Here is a 22,925-nt window from a genome sequence, read left to right on the forward strand (position 1 = left end):
AGAAGAAGGTCGATCCTGGTGACGGCGGTGAAAAAGTGACACCTACCGAGGAGCATGCAAGTTCGTGGCAGGCTCCCAAGAGTCATCAGCAGGGGTAAACCCCTTCCATCTTATGAGATATTGCAGAACCCCACCTACTCTTCTAGAGTCCAAAACAGTTTGAATCTCATACTCAAACTCAGGTTGTACAATGGTCGAAGTCGATGCAGGAGAAGATGTGTCCAAACGTAATGTGGCAGGTTTCACCAATGACACGTCAAAGGTGGGATGAATTTTAAAATGTGCAGGCAAGTCCAAAGTAACTGTATTCGGGTTCTTTAATGCTGTAATAGCGTATGGACCTATAAACAGTGGACTTAGTTTCCTCGAAGGAGCGGATAAGCGTAAGTGTTTGGTGGACAACCAGACCTTTTGTCCAACTTTATACACAGGTGAAGGCCTTTTTCTTAAATCATAATAACGTTTATGAGAATTTTGAGCTACTTCAATATTATCCTTGATAATAGCAAACTTCTCCGAAATAGAATTGAGAGTATCATTCACCGCTGGACAGGTGCTAGTCATATCAGAGAATACATGAAATGAAGGATGAATGCCATAGTTAATAAAGAATGGTGTTTGTTGGGTGGAGGTATTCATAGTGTTATTGTATGAAAATTCCGCAAGAGGTAAATAAGTTGACCAATCTTGCTGTTGGGAAGAACAGAAACACCGGAGGTACTGTTCGAGCCACTGGTTAGTGCGCTCCGTCTGTCTATTTGTTTGTGGGTGGTAAGAAGTACTGAGCCTCTGTTGAATATGAAGTGTAGAACATAATTCCCTCCAAAATCTGGAAGTAAATTGTGATCCCCTGTCTGAAACAATAGATGTTGGTAAACCATGCAACTTGATCACTTCTTTTATCAAAAGATCACTAGTTTGTTTTGCTGTGGGTAAAGAGATCCAAGGAATGAAATGAGCCATCTTGGAAAATTGATCCACTACTACTAAAATAGTAGTAGTGTAATTGGAAGATTTGGGTAAATCCACAATATAGTCCATTGAAATGTTTGACCATGGTTTACTGGGCACAGGGAGAGATAACAGCAATCCATAAGGTTTGCCTCTTGAGTATTTTGATGTTGCGCAGGTGGTACAAGTAGAGACGTAAGTTTTAACATCCTTATTACAAGTTGGCCACCAAAAAGATCTCTTTAGTAGAGATAATGTCTTAGTCACTCCTAAATGACCTGCTAAAGTGGAATCATGTACCATCTGGAGAACAGTGGGTCTACAAGATTTTGGAATATATATCTGGTTGTTATATAAAAGAATACCATTAGAATCTTGATGCAACAGATGCATTGGTTTCTCTGTGTCACTATGTTGTAACTGTTTTAAAGAAGTAGGTGTAAGTTGTAGAATACCTAAGAAACAATCTTCTGGAATGATATGTTGATGTGGTGGTGCGTAGCTGGGTTTATCAGGCAACCTGGATAGGGCATCTGCTTTACCATTATTTCTTCCCGGTCTATAACAAATAACAAAGTTAAACCGTGAGAAGAAAATACTCCACCTCACCTGACGGGCAGACAGTGTTTTAGAAGTTTGCAAATATTGCAAATTTCTATGATCAGAATAGATTAAAACTGGTTCAGTAGTACCCTCTAGTAAATGCCTCCATTGTTCAAAGGAGGCTTTTATAGATAGGAGTTCTTTTTCGCCTACTGAATAATTCATCTCCGCAGCTGAAAGAACTCTAGAAAAAAATGCCACAGGATGAAGTACTTGGGTAGTGGAATTTTTTTGTGACAATACAGCTCCTAATGCATATTCTGATGCATCTACCTCCAAAGTAAATTGCAACAATGGGTCTGGGTATTGCAAAATAGGGCCAGAAGTGAAGCTAGATTTTAGGAATTCAAAAGCGCTTTGAGCTTCTGAATGCCATTTGAAAGTGTTTTGTACTTTAGTGAGATTAATCAAAGGTTTTGCAATGTCAGCAAATTTATTAATAAACTTGCGGTAGTAATTAGCAAAACCTAGGAAACGTTGTAATTGTTTCCTAGTCCGAGGTTGTGGCCAATCTTGAATAATTTTCACCTTATTCTGATCCATCTTAATACCAGATGGTGAAATTTGATAGCCTAGGAAGGTAATCTCTGATGAGTTAAAAATACATTTTTCTAATTTGGCAAACAAATGATGAGCTCTTAAACGGGATAAAACTGAACGAACATGTTTTATGTGTTCATCCAAGTTCTTAGAAAAGATCAGAATATCATCCAAATATATGATGATGTAAGTGTCTAATATATCTCTAAAAATATCATTTATGAAATTTTGAAATGTGGCTGGGGCGTTACATAGCCCGAATGGCATGACTTGATATTCAAAGAGACCGTAACGGGTCCTAAAAGCTGTCAGCCATTCATCTCCCTCTTTCATTCTGATCAGGTTATATGCACCACGTAAATCAAGCTTTGTATATATGGTGGCACCTTGCAATCGTTCTATAATCTCTGGAATGAGAGGTAATGGGTAACGATTCTTTTTGGTACATTTATTCAGTTGACGATAATCAATTATTGGACGTAATGAATTATCCTTATTACGTACAAAAAACATTCCAGCACCTGCTGGTGAGGTAGATGGCCTAATAAAACTTTTTTTTAAGTTATCATCGATATACTCTTTAAGATGGTTTAATTCAGATTTAGAAAAGGATAAATTCTCCCTATAGGTACTGTGCTACCAGGTAATAACTCAATTGGACAGTTATACTGTCTATGTGGAGGTAATACCTGACTTTCTTTTACATCAAAAACATCACTAAAATCCGAATAGTGAGATGGTAATGAGAGTGAGGATGTATGTAGTATGTGATGATTTTGTAAACAGGTATTTTTACAATAACCAGAATCAAGTTTTATAGATAATGTTTGCCAATCAAAGATAGGGTTATGTTTTACTAACCAGTTCATACCTATGACAACTGGAAACAGAGGTGAGGGTATTATGTCAAAAGACATGTATTCAACATGTGTCTGATTGCAAGTCACCAGTAGAGGTATAGTCTCATGTGTAACTGGACCAGTACTAATTGTGTTACCATCTATGACACGTATAGAAACAAGTTTTTCTTTTGCTATATGTGGTATTTTATTTTTTTCAATTAAACTTATGTCTATATAACAACCAGTTGCCCCAGTATCCACGATGGCCTCAATATTCAGTCGTCTTTGATCCCACTGCAAAGATAGAGGTAGTTTTATAAACATCTGATCTGAAAGAGAAGTACAGACAGTAGTGTTAGTAGTGATGGTTTTACCTGACTTCTGTTTTAGAAGATTAGGGCAGTCTCTCAGAATATGTTCTTTAGAACCACAATACATGCAGAGATGATTCAATCTCCTTCTATTCTTCTCCTCTTGAGTTAGGGGTCCACGTAATACCCCTAAATCCATAGGTGTTTCAGTAGATGTGGCTGGAGCAGGGTTAGGAATACTGTTGTATCTTTTGCCAGATGACTCATAAGAAAGTTTCTCAACCCTTCTTTCCCTATATCTCCTATCTAATTTTATTGCTAAATCATATAGGGCATCTAAGGATACAGGTAAGTCTAATCTAGCAAGTTCATCTTTTAGGGATTCATTTAAGCCCAAGCGAAATTGATTTCTTAAAGAAACTTCGTTCCATTCAGAATCCCTGGCATACCGTTTGAACTCAGTAATAAAGTCCTCCACAGGTCTTTTAGCTTGTTTTAAATTTCTTAGGGCTTTTTCAGCTGTTGCCTGTCTATAAGGATCCTCATACAATGCTGACAATGCATCAAAAAAGACCTGAAAATTATTTAGTATTGGATCTTGTGATTCAAAATAACTATCAGCCCACGCACGGGGTTCTCCCCTTAAATAAGTTATGATTGTTAAAACCTTTTGTTTGTCAGTACTATATGTTTTTGGTTTTAGGGAAAAAAGGAGTAGACAGGCGTTTTTAAACTCCGTATACTTTGATCTATCACCAGTAAAAATTTCAGGGTGTAACACCTGTAGTTCAGGTGTAGTAGCTGACATTTTAACTGCAATTTCCTGAGAAATAAAGGCTCTTAGATTTTGTATATCTAATTGAGTCTCTCTGAGACCTTGGCTTATATTATCAACTCTTTGGGATAATGTATAAACTGCTTGAGCGAGTTCAGCTGGGTCCACTTGCATTTTTTAGGCTTGTTATTATGTAATAATCCAAGTAGATTATTTTCTGAAAAAAGGAGATGCAGACAACTCAGCTGCTGAACAAACTCAGGCTGAAGTAAAAAAGGTGTGTAACAGTAGCTTTTAACCATAAACCACAACTTAGGTCATAGTATTTAAGCACTGTGTTTATTTTAATAAAGGATTTGCTAAACAAATGAGTAAAAGTCTTAATTCTCAATGCAATTGTTTAAACCCTTTATATAACATAACAAAACTGAGTACCCTGATATAGTAAAAATAAATATGCATAATAGAAAAAGTAAGAGCTCTAATGTGATGCAAAAATCCTTAATAGAATAAACAAAGTTATGCACAAAAAAATACCTTTGAGTAGAATATCACTGAGTTTACAGGTCCGTTATCACAGCAAGTAGAACTTAAGAAAAAATGAGAGAGCAGGGATTACTCTCAAAGTTTGCAGAGCAGGAGTGAGCAGGAAGTGTGTTCACAGAGCTGAAGGAGAGAAGCCACACCCGGCTGCAGCTTATGATGTCAGAAGTGTCTCAGTAGAAGGCCTGTCAGATTTCACAGCACATCAGAGCAATAGAAGACTGAGGAATTCAAAATAACAAGCAATGACAGGAAGACACAGGTCAGTATTTATAGGGTGTCAGAATGAGCAGCCATAAGGGGTGGTAATATGACAACAGCAACCCCCTGAAATAATTACAGCTCATTCTACTAGAGCTGTGGCTTCCACCTGGGCCTTTAAAAATGAGGCTTCTGTTGAACAGATTTGCAAAGCGGCGACTTGGTCATACCTTTTCAAAATTTTACAAATTTGATACTTTTGCTTCTTCGGAGGCTATTTTTGGGAGAAAGGTTCTACAGGCAGTGGTCCCTTCCATTTAAGTACCTGCCTTGTCCCTCCCATCATCCGTGTACTTTAGCTTTGGTATTGGTATCCCACAAGTAATGGATGATCCGTGGACTGGATACACTTAACAAGAGAAAACATAATTTATGCTTACCTGATAAATTTATTTCTCTTGTAGAGTATCCAGTCCACGGCCCGCCCTGTCCTTTTAAGGCAGGTCTAAATTTAATTAAACTACAGTCACCACTGCACCCTATGGTTTCTCCTTTCTCGGCTAGTTTCGGTCGAATGACTGGATATGGCAGTTAGAGGAGGAGCTATATAACAGCTCTGCTGTCGGTGATTCTCTTGCAACTTCCTGTTGGGAAGGAGAATATCCCAGAAGTAATGGATGATCCATGGACTGGGTACACTACAAGAGAAATAAATTTATCAGGTAAGCATAAATTATGTTTTTTTCAACCAGTGTGCCGTGGCACACTAGTGTGCCGTGAGAGATCCTCAGGTGTGCCGCGGCAGACTGACAACAGTGTGACATATTTTTTAAATTTTGCTTGTTTTTTACTCTTGGGCATTTTTTATTTTGAGTGAGATGATGACTGAGGATAACTGCAGCGGCAGCTCACCTCCCCGACCCGTGTTCACACTTGGAAGGAACCCCCACAACACGTGCCTAGTGCCGGCTCTACACGCAGCACCACGCAACACTTCAATCCCCCATGCATGCTGGCGCAGCTTTGCTCCTCCTCCAGAACAGCATACCATGCTCCACATATAATCTTGTGCTCCACAGATAACACTTTTCCCAGTTTGAGGGGGGGTGGACTTTTCCCAGTGCGGGGGTGTCCCTTTTTCAAATTTTGAAATATTGGGAGGTATGTGACAGGCTCATCAGGCAGGCATCATTTACAACCATGACATATTGACATTCATTCACAGACAATCATTATGATTGTTTGTGAATGAATGTCAATATGTCACGTATAGTTTGCAGGAGGCATGGCATGACAGTACAGTATGTGTGTGTATGTGTATATATATGTGTGTATATATATATATATATATATATATATATGTATATATATATATATATATATGTGTATATATATATATATATATATATGTGTATATATATATATTCAGTATATATTTGCTGTATTAGGCTACAATGAGTGATTTTGTAAAATTTTGGGATGGTGGTGTGCCGCAGGATTTTTAAATGTAAAAAAGTGTGCCACGGCAAAAAAAGGTTAAAAATCACTGGTCTATGCAGATCTGAAATAAAAATGATAGTGTTATTAATCATTGCTTTTTAGGTCCTCAAATATCCATTAATGTTCTTCCTGTCATTTTCCATTAGCTTCCTGGAATATAGAGAAATTGTATTAATTTTGGAATAACTTAAACGTTTTATATCTACTAATGCAGTTATTCATCTTATTCATTTCAATCTGAATTGCATTATAGACATGTAATACAGTCTAAGGTATATATATTAAATATTTTGTCTGAATATATGTACATGTATATATATATATATATATATATATATATATATATATATACCTGTATTCATTTTTTTATGCTGTCTTTTAACAATGGGTTTAAAGGGACACTCAGGTTAAATTAAATGTTCATGATTCAGATACAGCATGTAATTTTAAACAACTTTCCAATTTACTTCCATTAATAAAATGTGCACAGTCTTTTATATTTACAATTTTTGAGTCACCAGATCCTACTGAGCATGTGCAATAATTCACAGACTATACATATATGCATTTGTGATTGGCTGATTGCTATCACATGGTACAAGGGGAGTGGAAATACACATAACTTTGAAATTTGTTATAATAAAATCTACTACTCATTTGAAGTTCAGACTAAGTGCTATTGCATTGTCTTGTTATCTTGCATTTGTTGATTATGCAAATCTAATGTGTTGACTGGTCCTTTAAGAGCATAATTTAGAACATGTGTTTTTAGCTGGTCAAATTTTTAGTGTCTCCATACACAGCAGGGGTAATTAAACAAGTCTATGCTAATCACTATGTAGTCAGAATTTTAAATGCTTATCTAGTTTATGCTCAGAATATCGTCTCCATACATTCCAGAATGTGTTTGACCATCGGTCCTTGTTTGCTAATTTGGTTGTTACCCCCTACAGGGATGTGAGCTTCAAAAGCTATGTTATCTTTTAATTAGGATAAACATGTCTTCACCCAGCCAAAACCATTTGGCAGGGGGTTTGTGATTTATAGTGAAATAGCACTGTTGTAAATAGCCTCATATTTAATTAATTCTGTGGTCTCACCAACTATATATATATATATATATATATATGAATAATATGTATATATATATAATTTTCATTTATAATATTCATATACCCTGACATAAATCCCCCTTCCAACTTCAAATAGATGTAGGACACATGTATTTGAATTGGCTTAAAGTCAGTGGTACTTGGTGAGGGTATTTACCGTATGCATCAAAGTCTTCTATTGAGAGAGTCCATTATTTTTGAGCCCTTATGATTATCAGCTAGGCATCTTTAAACTACAGTATGTCTTTAGTGCATTTGGAGATATGACTTCATTCTCCCTCTATGACTTGTAGTTGGGACCTAGGATGACACGCTCGCAACTGATTGATATGGACCCATTTATCTATGAAACTTTCATTTTTGGGGATCCGTGTTTTATAGGCCACTGGAGATGTTTTGTCAGTAATGACAAAAGGACCTTTCCACGATGGAAGAAATTTCTTCTCCCTAACCTGATCTCTTCCAAAGTTATAAAGATAAACTTTATCATTTATTTCATATTCCTTTTTGGACTTCTTGAGATCATAATAGGTTTTAGTGGCAGTTGCGGTTTTCTCTAAGTTCCTTTGAGCAAATGCAAAGGCATATTGCAGGTGCTTTCTTAGGTTCTCCACATATTGATGTGTATTGGCAGCGTTTATCAAGTTTTGGTCTGATGTACGGTACAATAGATGCTGAGGTAGAACCATTCTTCTACCAGTCATCAGTTCAAAAGGTGACATCTTGGTAGCACTACTTGGAGTTGCTTTTAATGCCATTAGGACTGGAGGTAGTTTTACATCCCAGTCTTTACCCGTTTCACTCACAAACTTTTTGAGGATTTTCACAATGGACTGGTTGTAACGCTCTACACCACCACTTGAGGCAGCTCAATATGCAATATGGAGCTTTCTTTTTACCCCTAGTATTTTCCACATTTTGGTCATCACTTCGCTAGTGAAGTGGGTTCCCCGATCTGACTCGATTCTTTGGGGCAGACCAAATCTGGAAAACACATGGTTGATGAGCAATGCTGCGCATGTTTCAGCACTATTGTTAGGTGCACTGATGCTGTTATTGTTAACATGTATTTGTTACCTGGTGATGACCTAGTTACTGGACCAATAAAATCAATTTGTATATCTGACCATGGCATTACCATCCCCCTTTTCTGCAATGGCGCTCTATGCGTTGGTGCAGTGGGTTGGAACTGTGGACAGATTAAACACCCTTGACAGTAGGTTTGAACATCTTTCAACATGTGTGGCCAAAAGGCATAATCACGCAATATTTCATACGTGAGTTTGGCACCACGATGACCAGATGTGGGAGCATCATGGGCATGTTGAAGCATTAGACCTCTGAACTTGGTGGGTACTACCCATTGCTGGATGCCAGTTTTGGAGGTTCTAATTAATAAACCATCCTGTAACTTGAATTGTGATCTGGATTTCATTAAGATTCTAAGATCTTCTTTGCCAATACAATCATCTTTTGAGATGGGCTTGCTTTCAGGATCTTCTATGTGTTTATAGAAGATGCCTACAATGGGGTCTTCTTTTTGACTAGTGATCAGGTCCTTACTAGGATAATCCTGACTCCATTGCACCAGGTTAGGTTCACTCTGTTGTTTAGCCTGGTTTCTGGTAATTGCTTCTACCTGAATTGCACCCATTAAGTGGTCGATATTAAGGAGTTCTCCAGTTATGGCTCCTTGTTTGGCTAATGAATCCGCAAGATCATTGCCTTCCTTATCAAGACCTAGCACCCTGGAATGACCCTTGGTCTTCTTCCAGTGTATGCTTAAATCATTGGATACCACCAGATTATCAATCTCGCAGAACAACTTGCCATGCTTGACTGGTTTGTTATTGCTTTTCTGCATGCCATTTCTTTTCCAAGTTGGCAGGTATTCAACAAAACTGTCACGCACATAATTTGAGTCAGTAATGATCACAAATTCATGAATATCCTGTTCAATAGCCATTTCAATGGTTTTTAGAACAGCAGTGAGCTCTGCAACTTGACTGGATCTTGGTCCTATGTTGAAACCTACAGATATATTTGGGAATCTATTTGCCCAAGTTATACCAATGCCAGCGACTAATCTGCGCTCATTATCAATAGTCGCATGGTAAGAACAACCATCAACATATACCCAAGGTAATGTTTGACAATGGTCCTCATTGTACATTTTATATGGGGAAAACAATTGTTCCTCTAGGAAATCATCTTCTGATAATTCTTCCCCAGGATCCTTAACAGTACAGTCGTGGAGCTCAGCAAGCCCCTGTGTGTAACTGGATTCTATTTTTCTGCTTGTAGCGAATTTCTAAAGGCCAGCCTTGTAAGGAAAGAGTCCACGCTGTTATGCGGCTATTAGACAAATTCCCATCTCTTATTCTCTCACTTTGCAAATATAGCAAAGGCTGGTGGGTCGTTTCTGCAATAATTTTCTCGCCCTGTATATAGCTGCGGGAATTTTGTAGAGCCCATACAGTAGATAAGAGGGCATTTTCGCAATCGCTAAATTTTATTTCTACTGGGGATAGAGTTTTGCTTGCATAAGCAATGACTTTGTTTAAATTATTATGCTTTTGGTATAAAACAGCACTCATGCTTACATCTGTGTAACCTGTTTCTAAGAAGAAAGGTTTACCACCTTCAGGGTACGCTAAGCAAGGTGTTTGAGTGAGTTTTCTCTTCAGCTCTCTTATTGCTGTCTCTTGAGACTCACTCCAGTGCCATTTCACACCCTTCTTTAAAAGAAGTAGTAGTGGTTTAGCTAATTCTGCATAATTATCAATGAATTTGCGAGAATAATTTGTCATACCCAGGAATGATCTAAATTCCTTTAAGTTAAGTTAGTTGGGTTTTTAGAATTTACTATAGCTTCCACCTTTTTCTTCTGAGGATTTAGCCCTTCAGAAGTAACTTCATGTCCCAAGAAGTTTACACAAGTGCGGCACCATTGAGCTTTTTGTAGGGATAATTTGACACCTGCCCTTTTAAGTTGGCTGAGGATGTGTTTAAGCTCTGCGATGTGTTTTTCAAAGTCTGTGCTTTTGATTAAAACATCATCAACATAAGTTAAGGTCCCCCTTTCCAGTGCATCAGGCATAGCCTTATGCATGAATACAGCAAATTCATGTCCAGAATTTATGTATCCAAAAGGAAGTCTCTGAAATGCATACTGGACATTTTGGAATGAGAATGCCAGCTTATACTGGTCCTCCTCATGTACCTTTATGGTCCAATATCCCTGTGCACAATCAATGGCAGTGAATATTTTGGATCCCTGCATCTGCGCTAGGCACTGGTCAATATATGGCACAGGCCAGCCAGACATGTACACTCGTTTGTTTAGCTGTCTTAAGTCAGCACACAAACGCCATTGTCCATTGGGCTTAAGAACACCTAGAATAGGATTATTATAAGAGCTGTGCACCTGTTGTATAATACCCCCTTCTTCCAGGTTCCTTATGATTTCTGCAAGAGAATCATATGAGGCTAAAGGAAGTCTGTATTGTTTGACAAAGACAGGTGGCGCATCGGGATCTGTTTGTATTCTTGCAATGTGCAAGTCTGTAGTACCACAGTCATAAGAATCCCTAGCAAAAATATCCTTATACTCCATCAGGAGTTCTCGCAGCAGTTGGCGTTCATCATCACTGGAACAGCCATTAGCTAAGGATATTTGCTCTTCGACTATTTGCTGAAATCCTGGAAAGATTTCAGGCTGTCCTATTTCATAGGCTTCTTCCAATCTAGAGGTGAGATCCCCTTGATTATAATTTACATTGCCCCCATGACTCTGGGTATTGGGGTAATCTTGCTGTTTGATCGGCTGATCAAATACTAGAGAGGCTTCTTTAATTTTACAGATGCCTTCCTCTGAGCTGAAGGGATAAATAGACTGAATAGTAAATAGACCCTCTGGCATAGAGGCAAATGATTGTTCTATTAATTGTTCTTAAATTAAGTATCCTTCAGGTATTAGCCCAATTACATTATTCTGGAATCCAAAAGTGCAATAACTTGATTCCAGCGCATATCCTATGGTAGTTCCCTTGGATAAGGTTATATTCTGTGGGGTCATGTTATGTACAATAACATGTATTGGAATAGTTCCAATATTTACCAAAGGAGTATGGGCCATGGTTATACCCAGATTTTGTATTCAATGGGAGAGGCTAATTAGTGTTTCAGAAGTTTTTAATTTCTGACCTCTTTTTACCAGCAAGGGTAAAAGAAATTTATCAGCCCCAGCAGGAATTATAACATCGTTAAACACCTGCATATTCACAGCATACGGCAATTGCTCGTTTGATTTCAGGGCTGCATTTCCATCCTGAAATACTTCAGGTCCCCCTTTAACCTTCTCCAAAGGAAAGAGTTAATCAAATCTATTTGTATGGCATATCTATGTAAGATATAATTGCCAATGTATATTTGATTATGGGGAGTATTTAGAACTAAAAACAGGGGCTTCACTGATGCATTACTTATAGAGACAGATAATAAGCACTTAGCTGTGATGTTATAGCTTTCAAACCTGTTATCCAGGCCGTGGACACAGTGGTCTTGGGAAGAAAGATATTGAATCACTTTAGGTTCAGCTATCTGTGCTAACAAGCCTTCGTTTATATAGCTAGCTTCCTGTTTTAAGCTCAATTTGGCATATTTTGTTGTACCAAGGTCATGCACTTGTATAGGGAGAAATAGATCCTCTTTAACTCTCTCAATCCCTGCGAGGTATTGAGCGTGGCCCCCCCCCTTAGGGATTTTATGATCCCCCTTGTGGAGAGATATGGTTAATACATCGCCGTCTAAGGAAATGTTCGCTATCTTCCCAGGCGAAATTTTAAAAGTATTACCATCAGAGCCACTTAAAGGAGTCTGATCATCTATTTGTAAAATAGTGATTTCAGGTACAGAGCTATTCCTGAAATGAATCTCCACAGCATCTGGCTTCTCTTCCACCACGTGACCGTTATGTTGGGGGCGAGATATACCAGATTTCTCATAATTAATAGGCCTTTTAACTTGTGACCAAATTACATTATTTATTCAATCAATTATGGTGCTTAATCGCTTCAGGAGATCACTAACAATAATAAAACTATCAGTTTTCAGATCCACTATAATGACAGGGTATCTTATGACCCTGTTTCCCAGTTTAAATTTTAACCAGGCTTTGCCGTAGACTTTTAGAGTCACCCCTAACTCCTATTAGTGAACCATCAAATTCTTTTATTTTATGTTTGTGGGGTGTTAGCTCATTTAGCTGTGTGTAGTACCTGTGGGATAAAATAGTTGCCTGAGACTCAGTATCAATTAATCCCATGATAGGGTTGGAGACTGAATCCTGCAGCTCAGCTAATACATAATATCTCCCTGCAGTTTCTACCATTTCATACATAAAATTGGCATGATTGCACACTTGTGGGCTTCGCCACGTGTTACCTGAATCCGCCGCGTTACCTGATGCAGAAGAAACTTCATTCTTACCAGTCACCTCTATGCCAGGGTCGACTGGGTTCTTGTGTACTGCATCTGTGGAAATAAGGTTATGAGAACACTGCAAAGGAAGAGATTGGTTAATTTTTCCCGTCTGAGGTTGCTTGTCATCACAGCTAAATCGTCCGTTTCCGGTCTGTGGGGAGAGAATATGATTAGTACCATTATTTACATTTATCATTACATTTTGTATATCTCTCCCCTCCCTTTCAGGTGATACTGCAGTATTTATGACTGTGCCTGTGTCCCACTGTTGACCACTGGCTGTACCCTTAAAAAAGTATTGTTCAGTTGCTGAGCCATAAAAGGTTGACTCATATTAGCAAATTGTTCGCTCAACCGATTTAACTGGGTATAAAGCTGATCTACTTGATCGTACAAGTTACCTCTACCCCTGGGCCTATCTCTTGATGCCCCATAATAATGATTCCTGGACCATTGGTTCCCCTCAGAATCAGGGCCGCTGTTTCTATCCTGGCGTGGTTGCCCCTGGGGTTCAACTTGTTCAGCATTAGTATTTTGGGGAGCATTATTTACTTGGGGTGTCTGGTTACCCTGAGAATATCTTCGCCATTTATTGTATCTACCCTTGCGGGGATACCAATTATTTTTGGGGTATTCTCTTTGGGAGTAATTGTTTACCTGAGTATGTCCCCCATTTTGCATATAGTCTCTCTGCGCCTCAGCCAGTGTTGGGGAGGGGTAGAGTTAAACCTCTGTGGAGATGGCCTGTTTCCTCTGGCCACCTCCGCATAGGTTTTCTTTTTAGACTCCAAATTGAGGGGGCTAGGTGACACCCTAGTTTCTGCCACAATTTTGGGTTTTGATTCCTTTTTAACCCCCTGTTCACCGGACTGCTGAATAGAGTATAACTTTGTACTCTCTTTGATCAGCCACTCCAATGAACAGTTCTCATCAAATTCTCTAGCTAAATTAATTTTGATGGGTGCGGGCAGTGCTTCAAAAAATAAATTCTGATCATTCAAATATGGGATTATCTTCAGCAATACTGTACGCATTTTTTAGTATGGAAAGGAACTCTATGGGGCTCGGATTTGCACTATATTTTAAACCATATACAGCTATTTTCGCTGCAGTTTTAGTGCGATGTTGCCCGAATTCTTTTCTGCACTGTCATTTTGTTTCACTCCAGGAATGAATATTCATATCCTTTAGTGAAGCAAAGAATTTGTGATGTTTACCTTCAAATACCCAGGGCAGAAATTTAATTAATTTTTGACTGCTCACTTGTAACATTCATTATAGCTAATGCATTTTCAAAGGCCTCTAAGTGATCAATTACAGAGTTTGTTCCCTTGTTGGAGAATATAAGTACTGCATCCTTTAAGAAAGTAATTATTTTATGGGAGTCATATACCTTATTAGACTTATTTTGGGATTCTCTAGGAGCCTTATTTTTGGGGTTGGAGTGTTCCCTACTTTCCCTATGGGGAGATCCCCTACGTATATTATTATTACGTGGGCTATTTGGGTATCTAGCTCTGCCCTCTGACTCTCTATTAGAGTTTCCTTCCCCCTCATCACCTGAGTTACAGCAGCTCCCAAAATTTACATCATGAGGTGACTGTCTATTTGGGAAATCTATTTCTGACCCAACAGGGGTCATTTGTCTACACTCTTCAACCCTCAATACCAGCGTTGCTTACGGACGCGTCCAGCTTAAAAAAACGTGCTCGTGCACGATATCCCCATAGGAAACAATGGGGCAGTTTGAGCTGAAAAAAAACTAACACCTGCAAAAAAGCAGCGTTCCGCTCCTAACGCAGCCCCATTGTTTCCAATGGGGAAACACTTCCTAAGTCTGCACCTAACACCCTAACATGTACCCCGAGTCTAAACACCCCTGACCTTACACTTATTAACCCCTAATCTGCCGCCCCCGCTATCGCTGACCCCTGCATTACACTTTTAACCCCTAATCTTCCACTCCAGACACCGCCGCAACCTACATTATAGCTATGTACCCCTAATCTGCTGCCCCTAACATCGCCGACACCTATATTATATTTATTAACCCCTAATCTGCCCCCCCAATGTTGCCGCTACCTACCTACACTTATTAACCCCTAATCTGCCAACCGGACCTCGCCGCCACTATAATAAATGTATTAACCTCTAAACCGCCTCACTCCCGCCTCAAAAACCCTATAATAAATAGTATTAACCCCTAATCTGAAAATATAGTTGTTGTTTTTTAAAATTGAAATATTGATTTTCATATTTCAAGATTAATATTAATATCTTGAAATATTATTAAAGATTAATTTTTGAAAAATTAATAAAAATATTAATTTTTCATATTTCAAAATTAATCAAAAATATTAATTTTTCGTATTTCAAAAATAAAAAAAATATATTAATTTTTCATATTTCAAAATTCATAAAAATATTATTTTTTCATATTTCAAAATTAATATTAATATTATTTTTTTTAAATATATATTTTTTTCTCTCTTTTTATTGGTAAAAATTGTATTAGCATTTTAATTTAACTAAATACTAAGCCAATATAATAATGTGAATCATTTAATTCTGTACATAACGTTGAAGGTTGTGCCCTAACAATACCCCTTACTTGAGGTCAGGTCCTTAAGAGGGACATTATAGGCCACATTAAAGAGAGGTTTAATATTGCGGGTGAATTCAATGAGTACATGAATATACTTGAAATTAAGGCTAAAAATCTTGCCATTGATGATGATAGGTGGAATGAAAAAAGTGAATTATTCCAAGAATTATTAATGATTAATAAATGCAAGGTTCTCAAAAAGCGAGACGAACTAATACTAAAATCTTGGCCCCTTGTGATATGCATTATTGACGAAATCTGACTCGCAATATATCATAGAGAAAGAATTGCAAATACAGGAGCTAGAAAGTAGTATTCGCTCCTCACGCAGATGCAAAGAGAATTTAAAAATAGATGAAAATAAAATTGATGAGTTTTCCCAAGACATAACCACCTTACATAAGCATAACTTAGATTTACTAGCAAAGATACAAGAGTTAAATAAACAGCTCGCACAAAGCCAGAGAAAATTAAGTGATTTAAAAAGGTGATATCGCCATAAGGAAAACCCCTCTATTAACAATCGCCTAGATTTAGAGTTCTGCGTTAGCCGTCCAAACCAGCGTTAGGGGGTCCTAACGCTGGTTTTGGCCGCCCAATGGTATTTAGAGTCAGTGAGGAAAGGGTCTAACGCTCACTTTCCAGCCGCAACTTTTCCATACCGCAGATACCCTTACGTCAATTGCGTATCCTATCTTTTCAATGCAATCTTTCTAACGCTGGTATTTAGAGTCTTGGCTGAAGTGAGCGTTAGAACTCTAATGACAAGACTCCAGCCCCAGAAAAAAGTCAGGAGTTAAGAGCTTTATGGGCTAACGCCGGTTCATAAAGCTCTCAACTACTGTGCTCTAAAGTACACTAACACCCATAAACTACCTATGTACCCCTAAACCGAGGTCCCCCCACATTGCCGCCACTATAATTAAAATTTTTAACCCCTAATCTGCCAACCGTACACCGCCGCAACCTACATTATCCCTATGTACCGCTAATCTGCTGCCCCTAACATCGCCGACACCTACATAATATTTATTAACCCCTAATCTGCCCCCCCAACGTCGCCACTACCTACCTACACTTATTAACCCCTAATCTGCCGACCGGACCTCGCCGCCACTATAATAAATGTATTAACCCCTAAACCGCCTCACCCCCGCCTAAAAAAACCTATAATAAATAGTATTAACCCCTAATCTGCCCTCCCTAACATCGCTGACACCTAACTTCAAGTATTAACCCCTAATCTGCCGACCGGACCTCACCGCTACTATAATAAATGTATTAACCCCTAAAGCTAAGTCTAACCCTAACACCCCCCTAAGTTAAATATAATTTAAATCTAATGAAATAAAATAAATCTTATTAAATAAATTATTCCTATTAAAGCTAAATACTTACCTGTAAAATAAACCCTAATATAGCTACAATATAAATAATAATTACATTGTAGCTTTTTTAGGATTAATATTTATTTTAAAGGCAACTTTGTATTTATTTTAACCAGGTACAATAGCTATTAAATAGCTAATAACTATTTAATAGCTACTTAGTTAAAATAATTACAAAATTACCAGTAAAATAAATCCTAACCTAAGTTACAATTAAACACTACACTATCAATAAATTAATTAAATAAACTACCTACAATTATCTACAATTAAATCAACTAAACTAAATTGCAAAAAAAACACTAAATTACAAAAACAAACAAACACTAAATTACAAAAATAAGAAAAGATTACAAGAATTTTAAACTAATTACACCCGATCAGCCTATAGAATGTGAGCTCAATCTGATTGGTTGATCCAATCAGCCAATCGGATTGAACTTGAATCTGATTGGCTGATTCAATCAGCCAATCAGATTTTTCCTACCTTAATTCCGATTGGCTGATAGAATCCTATCAGCCAATCGGAATTCGAGGGACGCCATCTTGGATGACGTCCCTTAAAGGAACCTTCATTCGTCGTCTAGTCATCGGGAGAAGAGGATGTTCCGCGCCGGAGGTCTTGAAGATGGAGCCGCTCCTCGTCGGATGGATGAAGATAGAAGATGCCGCTTGGATGAAGATGTTTGCCGGTCCGGATGTCCTCTTCTTGCAGGATAGGATGAAGACTTCGGAGCCTCTTCTGGACCTCTTCTTGCCGGATAGGATGAAGACTTCGGAGCCTCTTCTGGACGGATCGGTGATACCTGGCGTGGTGAAGATAAGGTAGGGAGATCTTCAGGGGCTTAGTGTTAGGTTTTTTAAGGGGGGTTTGGGTTAGATTAGGGGTATGTGGGTGGTGGGTTGTAATGTTGGGGGGGTATTGTATGTTTTTTTACAGGCAAAAGAGCTGTTTTCTTTGGGGCATGCCCCGCAAAAGGCCCTTTTAAGGGCTGGTAAGGTAAAAGAGATGTAAACTTTTTATTTTAGAATAGGGTAGGGCATTTTTTTTATTTTGGGGGGCTTTGTTATTTTTTTAGGGGGCTTAGAGTAGGTGTAATTAGTTTAAAATTCTTGTAATCTTTTTTTATTTTTTGTAATTTAGTGGGGTTTTTTTGTAATTTAGTTTAGTTGATTTAATTGTAGATAATTGTAGGTAGTTTATTTAATTAATTTATTGATAGTGTAGTGTTAGGTTTAATTGTAACTTAGGCTAGGATTTATTTTACTGGTAATTTTGTAATTATTTTAACTAGGTAGCTATTAAATAGTTATTAACTATTTAACAGCTATTGTACCTGGTTAAAATAAATACAACGTTGCCTGTAAAATAAATATTAATCCTAAAATAGCTACAATGTAATTATTATTTATATTGTAGCTATATTAGGGTTTATTTTACAGGTAAGTATTTAGCTTTAAATAAGAATAATTTATTTAATAAGATTTATTTTATTGCGTTAGATTTAAATTATATTTAACTTAGGGGGGTGTTAGGGTTAAGGTTAGACTTAGCTGTAGGGGTTAATACATTTATTAGAGTAGCGGTGAGGTCCGGTCGGCAGATTAGGAGTTAATACTTGAAGTTAGGTGGCGGCGATGTTAGGGAGGGCAGATTAGGCCCACTTGCCCAGTGCCACCACTCATATCTGTTGTAACAGTAGTGTAAATTTAAAAAAAATAAAAAAATTTGAGTGTGAAACATCAGTCTGTTAGTGTAATCTAATTGCAGTTGCCTGCCAGCATGTGTGCCAGGCTCACAGCATATATTGTGCCCACTTGCCCAGTGCCACCACTCATATCTGGTGTAACAGTAGTGTAAATTAAAAAAAAAAAAACGTTTTTGACTGTGAAACATCAGTCTGCTTGTGTAATCTAATTGCAGTTGCCTGCCTGCCAGCGTGTGTGCCAGGCTCACAGCGTATACTGTGCCCACTTGCCCAGTGCCACCACTCATATCTTGTTTAATAATAGTGTAAGTGTACATTTAAAAAAAAAACTTTTTGGACTGTGAAACATTAGTCTGCTTTTTTGTGTCAGGCTCACAGGGTATACTGTGCCCACTTGCCCAGTGCCACCACTCATATCTTGTTTAATAGTAGTGTAAGTGTACATTTAAAACAAAATAAAATTTTTGGACTATGAAACATCAGTCTGCTTTTTTGTGTTCGGCTCACAGCGTATACTGTGCCCACTTGCCCAGTGCCACCACTCATATCTTGTTTAATAGTAGTGTAAGTGTACATTTAAAAAAAACAAAACTTTTTTGACTGTGAAACATCAGTCTGCTTTTTTGTGTCAGGCTCACAGCGTATACTGTGCCCACTTGCCCAGTGCCACCACTCATATCTTGTTTAATAGTAGTGTAAGTGTACATTTAAAAAAAAAAAAACTTTTTGGACTGTGAAACATCAGTCTGCTTTTTTGTGTCCGGCTCACAGCGTATACTGTGCCCACTTGACCAGTGCCACCACTCATATCTTGTTTAATAGTAGTGTAAGTGTACATTTAAAAAAAAAAAAAAAAAACTTTTTGGACTGTGAAACATCAGTCTGCTTTTTTGTGTCAGGCTCACAGCGTATACTGTGCCCACTTGCCCAGTGCCACCACTCATATCTTGTTTAATAGTAGTGTAAGTGTACATTTAAAACAAAATAAAATTTTTGGACTGTGAAACATCAGTCTGCTTTTTTGTGTTCGGCTCACAGCGTTTACTGTGTCCACTTGCCCAGTGCCACCACTCATATCTTGTTTAATAGTAGTGTAAGTGTACATTTAAAAAAAAAAAAACTTTTTTGACTGTGAAACATCAGTCTGCTTTTTTGTGTCAGGCTCACAGCGTATACTGTGCCCACTTGCCCAGTGCCACCACTCATATCTTGTTTAATAGTAGTGTAAGTGTACATTTAAAACAAAAAAAAACTTTTTGGACTGTGAAACATCAGTCTGCTTTTTTGTGTCAGGCTCACAGCGTATACTGTGCCCACTTGCCCAGTGCCACCACTCATATCTTGTTTAATAGTAGTGTAAGTGTACATTTAAAAAAAAATGACAGGCAGAGGCAGGCCACCCTGCAGGTGCCGTCATGGTCATGGTGCTGTGATTCCCTTTGGCCCTAGGATAATGCCCAGTGTTCAGAGGCCACGTACCATGAACTCGAAAAGTTCTGAGGACATAGTTGACTTTTTAACACAGGACACCCAATCTTCTATAGCTTCCACTCCGAACCTTGACGCACCATCCTCCTCCAGCTTAGCTTCGGGCACCTCTCAAGTTACCACTCGCCCGCCTGCCGCCACCACCAACACTAGCACCACAACCGCTTCACTTGATGTGTCAGAGGAGTTATTTACACAGTTGGAAGAAATGAGTGATGCGCAAGCATCATTGACAGAGGATGTAGATAACAGTGATATGTCGCAGTCAGGCAGCATTACAGACATGGACGTACGGTGTGATGATGATGATGTTGTACCCGCTGCTGCTTCCTTTGTTGATTTGTCAGATACAAGTGAAGCGGTTGATGATGACGATGCGTCCGTGGATGTCACGTGGGTGCCCGCTAGAAGAGAAGAAGAATGGGGGAGATGGGGAGACAGAGAGGAGGAGGAGACGAGTTGGAAGCAGGGGGAGGTGGTCACAAGGAGCTAGTGGCACAGTCAGACAGCATGCATCGGCACCCGGGGTCAGCTAGACAGCACACCAATCAACGCATGCTGTTGCCACCACCAGAATGCCGTCATCACAGAGCTCAGCAGTGTGGCATTTTTTTGTGTGTGTCTGCCTCTGACAACAGTGATGCCATTTGCAACCTGTACCAAAAGAAACTGAGTCGTGGGAAGTCCAACACCCACCTAGGTACAACTGCTTTGCGAAGGCACATGATCGCACATCACAAACGCCTATGTGATCAACACATGAGTAGAAGCAGCACACAAACTCAAAGCCGCCATCCTCCTCCTGGTCCAGCATCTTCAGCCACATCAACCACTGCTGTCCTCCTTGCCCCCTCTCAACCATCCGCCACTCCGTCTCTCTTCCGGAGCATTTCCTGCTCATCTTCCCACAGTCAGGTGTCTGTCAAGGACATGTTTGAGCGTAAGAAAGCAATGTCACAAAGTCACCCCCTTGCCCGGCGTCTGACAGCTGACTTGTCTGAACTCAGCCCGCCAGCTTTTACCATACAAGCTGGTGGAGTCTGAGGCATTCCAAAAATTTGTAGCTATTGGGACACCGCAGTGGAAGGTACCCGGCCAAAATTTCTTTTCACAAAAGGCAATCCCCAACCTGTACTCGATTGTGTGAAAGGAAGTAATGGCATGTCTGGCACACAGTGTTGGGGCAAGGGTCCATCTGACCACTGATAGCTGGTCTACAAAGCATGGTCAGGGCAGGTATATCACCTACACTGCGCATTGGGTAAACCTGCTGACGGCTGACAAGCATGGAATGCATGGCTCTGCAGAGGAGTTGGTGACACCGCCACGACTTGCAGGCAGGCCTGCTGCGACCTCCTCTACTACGCCTACTCCATCCTCTTCCATAACCTCCTCGGCTGAGTCCTCTTCTGCTGCTGCGTCTTGCTCCACATCAACGGCACCCCCCCAGCTCCCCAGGTACTATTCCACATCCCGGATACGGCAGTGTCACGCCGTCTTGGGGTTGACTTGCCTGAAAGCAGAGAGTCACACCGGACCAGCACTCCTGTCTGCCCTGAACGCACAGGTGGATCAGTGGCTGACTCCGCACCCACTGGAGATCGGCAAAGTGGTTTCTGACAACGGAAGTAATTTGGTGGCGGCATTGAAATTGGGCAAGTTGACACATGTGCCGTGCATGGCACATGTGTGTAATCTGATCGTACAACGCTTTGTGCATAAGTACCCAGGCTTACAGGACGTCCTGAAGCAGGCCAGGAAGGGGTGTGGCCATTTCAGCCGTTCCTACATGGCCATGGCACACTTTTCCGATATCCAGCGGCGAAACATGCCAGTGAGGCGCTTGATTTGCGACAGCCCGACACGTTGGAATTCAACACTCCTAATGTTCGACCGCCTGCTCCAACAAGAAAAAGCCGTTAACGAGTATTTGTATGACCGGGGTGCTAGGACAGCCTCTGCAGAGCTGGTAATTTTTTTGCCATGTTACTGGACGCTTATGCGCAATGCCTGTAGGCTCATGCATCCTTTTGAGGAGGTGACAAACCTAGTCAGTCGCACCGAAGGCACTATCAGCGACATCATACCATTTGTTTTCTTCCTGGAGTGTGCCCTGCGAAGAGTGCTGGATCAGGCCGTAGATGAGCGTGAAGAGGAAGAGTTGTGGTCACCATCACCACCAGAAACAGCCTTATCAGCATCGCTTGCTGGACCAGCGGCAATGCTGGAAGAGGATTGTGAGGAAGAGGAGTCAGAGGAGGATTGTGGCTTTGAGGAGGAGGAGGAGGAGGAGGAGGAGGAGGAAGACCAACCACAACAGGCATCCCAGGGTGCTCGTTGTCACCTATCTGGTACCCGTGGTGTTGTACGTGGCTGGGAGGAAGAAGATACCTTCAGTGAGATCACTGAGGACGAGGAACGGGACATGAGTAGCTCGGCATCCAACCTTGTGCAAATGGGGTCTTTCATGCTGTCGTGCCTGTTGAGGGACCCTCGTATAAAAAAACTGAAGGAGAACAACCTGTACTGGGTGTCCACGCTACTAGACCCCCGGTATAAGCATAAAGTGCCTGAAATGTTACCGAATTACCGCAAGTCGGAAAGGATGCAGCAGTTCCAAAATAAATTAAAAAGTATGCTTTACACAGCGTATAAGGGTGATGTCACAGCACAACGGGAATCTAACAGGGGAAGAGGTGAAAGTAATCCTCTGACTCCCACGACCACGCTGGCAAGGATAGGATGCTTTCCAGACATGTTGTTGATGGAGGACATGCGGAGCTTTTTAAGTCCTATGCATCGCCACAGCACTTCGGGGTCCACCCTCAGAGAACGACTCGACCGACAGGTAGCAGACTACCTCGCCTTAACTG

The 22,925-nt window shown here is 39.8% G+C and overlaps 1 long non-coding RNA gene across 1 annotated transcript; it reads right to left on the reverse strand.

Annotated features, from left to right (window-relative positions):
• Positions 1 to 3,116: 3,116 nt before the first annotated feature.
• Positions 3,117 to 3,493, reverse strand: LOC128638025 (uncharacterized). The gene is made up of 2 exons (XR_008399029.1): positions 3,311 to 3,493; positions 3,117 to 3,230 (listed from the first exon to the last, which is right to left on the reverse strand). It is a non-coding gene; the product is annotated as an uncharacterized LOC128638025 (long non-coding RNA).
• Between the last annotated feature and the right edge of the window lie 19,432 nt (positions 3,494 to 22,925).

The sequence above is a fragment of the Bombina bombina genome, chromosome 8 (assembly GCF_027579735.1).
Source record: "Bombina bombina isolate aBomBom1 chromosome 8, aBomBom1.pri, whole genome shotgun sequence".
NCBI lineage: Eukaryota > Metazoa > Chordata > Amphibia > Anura > Bombinatoridae > Bombina > Bombina bombina.